Genomic DNA, 6,000 nt, shown 5'->3' on the forward strand with positions numbered 1-6,000 from the left:
TCTTTTTTCTTTTTAACATGTTATTACGAATAGTGAATTATTGTTCGCAATAGCAATTTGAGGCTACAAAGAGAAACACCTTGTTGTTGTTAGCCGTCCCATATTGTTATTGCAAATAATAGCTCTTTTCTTGATACCTAGCAGTATATCAAATATAATTTATATATATATATATTTTTTATTTTATGCAACTAGTAATTATATATTTTTTTAAATATTAATTTCTCAAGAAAAAGTAATTATATTTTTAAATATTTTATTTGAACAATTCTATAACTATAAATTTTAGTGTTTAATATTGTTAATTTGTTATGAATTGCTTATGAAAGTTTGTAAGGATGTATTCAATTTAGAATTTTAATGACTTTTGTAAACTTTTTAAAATAAAAAAGTTGATAAAAGTTTATGCAAGTTATTTATACAGACTTTTATAGAATCTTACAAAGTTTTAAAAAGTTTTGAAAGATTCTATGAAAATCAATAAAAGTTTATTAAAATCTATCATTTTAAAAGTTTTTAAAAATATACAAAAGTCATGATTGAATACACCCCTAAGATTTTACTGTCTCTTTTCTTTCTTTCTTTTTTTATTTTATTTTATTTTATTTTATTTAATCAAGAGTAAATATGAGATTTATAATGCATTTTGTTTCTTATAATAATTAAGAAATACTAGTTTTAATGCGCATCGTGAATATTTAATGTCCAATGTTTGTATTTAAATAAGTAATTAATAGTATATCAATACAAGATTATATAGGAGAAGTTCAGTATAGTTGCCATTAAAATTAATTTTTAATTTACACTTTTTTTTAAAAATAATTATCAAAAAAACTTAATTGACTAAAAAAGAAAAAAAAAGCATTAACCAAGATTTGTTTTTAAAAAATACTACATCCGTCCCATTTTGGTTGTTTGATTCGTTTAACGAGGCTTGACTGAAGTTATTTTTAATCTAATTTTTTATAATATTAAATTTAGCATTAATATATAAAATTTATATATTTAGAAACTACATTAAAAGTGTACTATTAAACCAAAAAACTTAAATTTAAAATTAATAAAAAATTACTAAAGAAAATAGCAATAAAGAAAGAGTTTATTTGACTAATGAATAGTAAATAAGACAGATAAAATGAGACAGAGGGAGTATATGCAAGAAAATGATTTTTAAGGTTCCACACAAACACACACACACATATATATACAGTAGAGTTCAAGTGTACGTGGTCGCGCCTTCCCGTGCGGTTACACCACTAGTGTTAACAAAATACACCACTCAATGTTAGAAAATGCACAACTCATGAAAAAGTAAATGATATAATAGAAGGTAAAGTTGAAAAAAAAAATACTAAAATCAAAATAATATAAATCATTCATTTCTGAATCAATATTTTTTTAGTTCTCGTTATAAGTCTAACTTTATTAGCTCTTATTAGATTAGTAGATTAGTAGATATAATAATAGGAAGTATTAAATGGGAGCATGTGCAATGTATGTGAATAATAGGCAAATAAGCAAATTCAATAAAACAAAATGTTTCCATCCTTTGCAATGGTGACAAACCTAGGACTTGAACACCAACGATCGAAATAAATGAATGGAAACGTAACAAAATGTCAAACAAATTTAATGTTTGATGTCAAATATTTTAAATGACGTTGTATTGTTGTATCAAAATCAAATCCCAAGAATTAGCCGCTCGTAATCCGACACATCTTAGGAAAAGATCTAGACAGTCTGTTTCTAGTGCTGGTTGCTCGGAGTGGTTTACAAACCCTCCTCCTATCATTTGTAACACCCTTCTTTCTGATTTGAATTAATGCACTTATTTGGTTTTCAAAAAAAAAAAGAAAAAGGAAAAGATGTCGTTTTTCTTTCACTTAATAATTTCATGCACTGTTTATAAATATTATATTAATGACAATTATCATAAGACTCTTCTTTTGCCTTTTATTTATTCAATTGTTTATGTTATAGAAAATGAAGGGTTGCATATATTTATATATATTCATATTGAAGGCTTAATGAAATGAAGATCTTGAGTTCTACATCTTGTGTTACCCTTTTTTTTTCTTTACCTCTTTATATTTTATTACCTTGCATATAAATTTATCGGCATTTTACTATACAACTACCATGAGAGACTTGGGATAATAAGAAGGCTAATTAAATTACAACATGTTATCATCACAAGTATTTTATACCTCTGGTGAACGATCTTACAGCACTATGAAATCTATTGTTATCTGCACAATGTAGCATGAACCAACATTGTGCTTGGAGGATAGTGCAACTACACATACTATCCTTATAGATAGGAGATTTTTCTTTACCTTGAACAAAATGAATAGTAATATCACTACTATTACTAATGATACAGTACATGTACGTAGTGGACTCTGGAAGAGCTTCCATTATACTCCCTAAGAGTACAAAGCTACTAATTGAAAATGCTTTGTTGTATCCCCAATCTAAACGAACCTTACCGAGTTTCAGGGATATCCGATCAAATGATTTTCATATCAAAACCAAGACTAGCTAAGAACAATAAGGAGTTCTTAATCATGACTAAGTTGATTACTAGTCAAAAGCAAGAGATTGAGGAACTTGCCTCCTTATCTTATGGATTTTCTTAGGCTAAGGTTTTTAACGAGACAATCAATAGTGCAACACATATTTTCATACTGCATGTACTCTTTTCTTTGATTAGGTTTTTACCATTGAGTTTTTCTAGCAAAGTTTTTAACGAGGATGAGTATTGTTAGATGTAACCATGGGATAAATATTATATTAATGGCTATTATATTATCATAAGATTCTTCTTTTGCCTTCCATTTATTTCATTGTTTATGTTATAGAAAATGAATGAGTGTATGGATGTATATATATTCATATTGAAGACTTAATGAAATGAAGATCTTGAGTTCATCATCTACATCTTGTGCTCCTCTCTTTTATCTACCCCGCATTTTACCGTACAACTACCACGGGAGACTTAGGCTAATAAGAAAGCTAAATTACAAATGTAATAATCAATTCTTAGCCACAAAGACGAAATCAGTCGTCCCAAGGACTCCTATATATCGACTCGATAAAATTGTGGGAGGCGTGGCCGGCTTAGATAGGAGGATTAGTGGTTGTCCGGGCTCGACCCGACATCTTTATTTATAATTTATCACCCAAGAACTAATTGAACAATCATTATTTTATGGACCATGAATAAAATGTATATTTTTAATATATTAAAAGTATCATTATTTTGTACTGAAGATACATTATTTAAGTATTGAAATTACATTATTTTGTATACGAGTTAATGCCCAAAATGGTCCTCCGACTATGGCCTTTTCTTAATTTGGTTCCTTGACTTTTAATTGCATCCAAAGTGGTCCCCAAACTATTCAATTTTAAGCCAAAAAGGTCAGCCGTTAGATCTGGTGTCAAATGGGTGTTAAAATGAGGGGTATAACGGGTAATTCAAGTGTTGGTCTCCAATTTAATCAATATGTGTCCCCAATTCAACAACCTGCGCAATTTTTTCAGCTTTTATTTTTCCGGGAGATTTTATTGCCAGAATCAAATAACCGGTACCGCTGGTAGATGAAGTTGAGCAACTTCCGTGGAATGGAAACGGAGATTCAATCGAATTAAACTTACATGGGACGAAGCTTCAGCGATCTCAGCATCAACGATGATTCTTCGGCTTTCAGCGACTGCAATAGTGATATATCCGGCGAGTTCCCGACGGCTTCTTCGCAGAGTCGTTAGCTATTGCTGGCTTGCGCCATCGATAACTCCGACGAATTGATATCGATGCAATAAAGCAGGCAACAATGGAACTCTGGCTCCTTGCGAAGAACAAGTCGGAGAACATAATCAAAATCGCCATAGCCGGAGAAATCAAACCGCTTATTTCACTAATTTCGTCCTCAGATCCTCAGCTTCTAGAATATGGCGTTACTGCAATTCTCAACCTCTCGCTCTACGACGAGAACAAGCAGCTTATCGCGGCTTTTGGAGCAATCAAGCCGCTCGTTGGGGCTCTTAAAGTAGGCACCCCCGTCGCCAAAGAGAACGTCGCTTGCGCTCTTCTCCGGCTCTCGCAAATTAAAGAGAGCAAAGTAGCAATTGTACAGTCCGGCGCGATTCCGCCGCTAGTAAGCCTTCTAGAAAACGGAAATTTACACGGCAAAAAAGACGCATCAACGGCTCTATACTTGATTTGTTCAGTCAAAGAAAACAAAGTCAGGGTTGTGCAAGCCGGAATAATGAAGCCTCTAGTGGAATTAATGGCTGATTTTAGTTCAAACATGGTGGATAAGTCAGGGTTCGTTGTGAGCGTCCTGGCGTCGGCAGTGAAGGTGATGGTGACGCTTGTTGAGGAAGGCGGACTTCCGGTTCTGGTTCTAGTGGAGATCGTGGAATTCCGGTTCCGGTATTTAGGGTTGCAATTTGTTTCACTAATTTGGGGAAGAAACTAGCTGGTCTCCAACAAATAATATAAATTGTCCATTTTACCCTTCTTTTTAACGGAGACCATTTTGGCTTAAAATTCAATAGTCGGGGATTAATTTGGGTGCAATTAAAAGTCAAGGAACCAAATTAAGAAAAGGCCATAGTCGGAGGACCATTTTGGGAATTAACTCTTTTGTATACTATCAAATAATGTGGATTCAATACATAAATAAAATACCTTTAGTATATTACAAATGTACTCCGTATCTTTTCTTCATGGTTCACAATAAAATTTGTCCCAATTAAACTAATGAACTACCTATGCAAGTCCATCCTTTCAATTCTCTTAATACGGTTATAAGTTATAACAATAATCATAATAACTATTATTCGTGATTTTTTTTTTATCGTGGCTCATGTGATTATTAATATATCGCAAATAATTTAAATTATTTAATTACTAATGTAAACAAAAAAATTTAATTGTTAGTATTTTTCACTTTGTGAGTGTCGATCATTAATTTGATGTTTTCTTCTATGCAATACGAAGAGATATATTCTTTATCAATTTATACGTTTTATTTAATTAATTAATTATTTTTAAATTTTTATTCTCTCATCCTAAGCCACACGAAATGGAATATTATTGAAATGAAAATGGTTTAACTATATCCACGGTCCTCCTACTACTAAACTTGGAAAAATAGTGTTGACATAAAGTTATTGAGAGTTAAATTAAAGTATTTATAATTTAATTTCTTTTTAGAAAAAGTTTAAAAATAAAATAAATAAATAAATAAAGACAAGTTAATTCAATCATCAAATACTAAATAAATAAAATGGAGTTTAATCAAAACTCAGTTAGATTAATCTTATCATGTGAGATTGGGACGATACCTGTGAAATATACAATACGCTTTATTAAATTATAACATATTTTTAAGCTAAAAAGTTTTTTTTTTTTTTTAATTACACCTTAGAATATATAGTATATAGTATCCTTATGGCATGATTCCATATTATTTGCCAAAAAATCCTCAAAAGAAGGAAAGAAATTAAGGTTGTGCGAAAGAGAAATGTGATCCCAAAATTAAAGTTGTACGGAGTATCATTTTATACCCAACTAAAACGAGTAAAAATCGACTAATTCAGTCTATTAATAACTATATGTAACATTGTAATGCTACTTGCTCTCACACACCCACGAAAAAAAAATATCAAAAGTATTTTTATAATTTAAAGCGAGCGAAAATTGACTAATCCATTAATAACTATAAAAATTTATATATAAAGGTATATGTAAGAATACTTGAATATTCTTTTACAACAACTTGGATATTCAAAGTGATAATTGAATTGACAACAAATATATAAATATATACATACACATGCATATATCTATAGTTTTGTGTATTCACAGTACACACAAAAGTCTTTAAGCTCCATTCCCATAATTCCAACCATTACAAACATGGAGAAACAAAGCATAGCCCCAAAAATTTTATAGCCAAAGAAAAAGCAAAACCACATTCTAACAATTAA

The 6,000-nt window shown here is 30.4% G+C and overlaps 1 pseudogene; it reads left to right on the forward strand.

Annotated features, from left to right (window-relative positions):
* The first annotated feature begins 3,603 nt into the window (after positions 1-3,603).
* Positions 3,604-4,484, forward strand: LOC116005892 (annotated as a pseudogene).
* Positions 4,485-6,000: the final 1,516 nt, after the last annotated feature.

Source organism: Ipomoea triloba, chromosome 15 (assembly GCF_003576645.1).
Source record: "Ipomoea triloba cultivar NCNSP0323 chromosome 15, ASM357664v1".
Lineage (NCBI taxonomy): Eukaryota > Viridiplantae > Streptophyta > Magnoliopsida > Solanales > Convolvulaceae > Ipomoea > Ipomoea triloba.